The sequence below is a fragment of the Polypterus senegalus genome, chromosome 2, assembly GCF_016835505.1.
Source record: "Polypterus senegalus isolate Bchr_013 chromosome 2, ASM1683550v1, whole genome shotgun sequence".
Classification (NCBI taxonomy): Eukaryota; Metazoa; Chordata; class Cladistia; order Polypteriformes; family Polypteridae; genus Polypterus; species Polypterus senegalus.
Window position 1 is genome coordinate 172889448 of NC_053155.1, and position 2636 is coordinate 172892083.

A 2636-nucleotide genomic window follows, 5' to 3' on the forward strand; every position below is an offset into this window, starting at 1 on the left:
CAGCCCAAATCCAGACGTCTGTCATCTGGTATTGCATCACACTCGATGAGTGTAGGAAGCTTTAACTGTATTTTCCCATCAATAGACTCCACAATGAAGTTGCTAGCTCTCCGAACTGTTGTTTCCAGCTTTCCTGAACAGGTGCTCAAAGTGTACGGATACGAATGTCCACCGATCTCAAATAATTCAAAAAACTTTGACCTTGCTAGTGACCGATTACTTTGGTCATCTAATACTGCATAAATTCTTTGAGCTCTTTCTGGGAAATTGTAAGGATAAACATTCACCAAGCAAATCTTGGAGCATGACTTAGGCCTTACAGACTCACCACAGATCTCATTACATTTAGATGTAACTGATGGTGATTCTGTTTCCTCTAGCTCCCCGCCTTGCCCTTGCTGGATTGCTAAAACCTCTTCTGTCCATGGTGCTGGGCCTGGGTGAAGGGCTGACAGATGTCTGTCACTTTCGCATTCACAGGCTCAGAGTCATCTCGTCTCAGCAGATAGTGCCAGACTAAAAAGCCACATTTCCCAATTTCAGGACAGTATTTTACCACCTTGTAGATTCCATCGTATCTGTTGCCCTCTTCAGGGGCATACTTGCTGATACGACGACCTTTCGAGCTCCGAACAGCATGCACTGGTTTTCCAGTTCTTGGGCTTGGCTCCATTTTTATCACTCAGAGGTGCATCACAGTTCAGTGCTAAAGCTCTGTTCATGTGGGTAAGAGTTTGATCAAAAGAATGCTCCCCAATCTATTTATTTCCTGAGAGGTCACCTCCCCCACTTCCAGTGTAAGTGAATTCATCTCCTCTGTCCACTTCATCTTCAAATCCTCCAGCCAAAACCAAGTAGTATGTTCCATCATTGCTTTGTCCATGAATTCCTTCTACATGTGGCCTGTGAACACCTGCTTCGCTCACCTGTACTCTGAACTTCCAAGTTGTTCCAACTGGAACAGCAGGTATAGGCCCATAAAGATTAGATGGAACAATCGTGCATTCCTTTGTACGTCCTACACAAGCCATTCCCTTGCCTCAGTCCCTCTGGCTTTCAGTGTGTGCAGATGGCATATTGGCTTACTTTTTACTCTGTTTTAGCTTTTCTCCAGCTTTTACAACCTCATTTGTATCATTTTCACAAGTAGGACAATACCAATCCTCATCCTCGGGAATCCTAGAAAGCGGTGCATTCAGACAATATATGTGAAAAACCATGTTGCACTCATCACACAAGAGCTGCATGTGAGCTTCCTGCTTTCCCCCACATACAGAGCATGAACAGAAACGACATGGCATCAGGATCTGCCTTGCAGTGCTTACACTCTGGACCATTTTTTCTTTTAAATTGCCCATCTGCAGCAGTCAACAGAGCTGTTCCTGGTTTCTCTACTATGTATATTTCTTCATAAAAGATTATCTTGCAATCATTGATAACATCTTCTTGGCCACCTAAAAAGAGTTTCACTCTCACTTCCTTATTTGTCCGTGAGACTTCCTTCAAAGAAGTGATCTCTGCATCAAACCAAAAGCCTCGCTCTTCTGGTACCACAATGTTGTAGTTCACCATAACAGTGAGACCAACCCGTAAGTGGTCCCATTTCAATATGGTTCTTGCACGAGGCCGGACATCTTCAGTACACATTTCAACAATACCACTTTCAGGATAGTCATCATATCTGATATGATAAATAATATCCTCCTCATTGTCCAAGAAGTCTGTGTAAGATGTGGAAGGTCCACTGTCCAAGGAAAAACAGGAATCGCCATTACTGTCCTGAGAGGAATAATTTGGGTCAACTTCCAGGTTTCCATTAGTCCTTTTACCCATTTTACCTCCTTTGGCAGAAGACTTGCTATTTTGTCCTTTATTGGCTCTAACCACATTTTCAATAGTTGCTTCAAACCAGGCTCCAATGCTCACATCTCGAGAGTCTACAAGTTCATTTATCTTAAACACACCAATGTCAGGATCAATGAGAAATGTGCGGGCTGACGTGGAGGGCTGATTTTCCAATTGACGGTTTGATTTCTTGGTATTATTAACCATCATTCCAGAAACTGAAGAAGCACTCCCACTTTCCTTGTCTTTCTTTTACCTTGCGAACTTGGGACATCAGTCTGTGAGCAGATTAGCAGCTGAACAATGTCATTCAACCCAACATTGTAGTCAAAGAGGGTCTGACCATCTTCCATCTGCTTTCCCCTGTAAAACAAGCGCTGATGTTCTGGCCTGACATTGAAATTCTCCTGGATTTTCAGTTGCAAGCTTTCGACTTTGGTTAACCTTGAAAGATCGTGTATGGTTCGGACTTGAATCCACATGGCTGGCTTCCCGTTGTCGTGCAAACTGTTACCAATGCGGAAACCAAAACAACCAACCTCCGAAAATGAACACTGGTACTGTATGTGCAGGACGTGGTGCTAATTTAGCTTTGCCAATAATGAATCCTATGTGACACTGCCCTATGCTGTCTATAGCTCTAAAGTATGCCACAGCTGCAATTGCCGTAATAGAAGTATCAGAGAAGATGCACAGCTCTCTCCATTTTACTGATGAAATTGGAGTTAGTAGATAAGGCTTGCGCACCTGAAGTTGCTCCAGATCTATCAGTGACTCGGTCAATGCTCTCC

At 43.4% G+C, this 2636-nt stretch overlaps 1 pseudogene; it reads right to left on the minus strand.

The window, feature by feature from the left end:
* Window positions 1–406: 406 nt before the first annotated feature.
* On the minus strand, window positions 407–2327 carry LOC120524438 (annotated as a pseudogene).
* Between the last annotated feature and the right edge of the window lie 309 nt (window positions 2328–2636).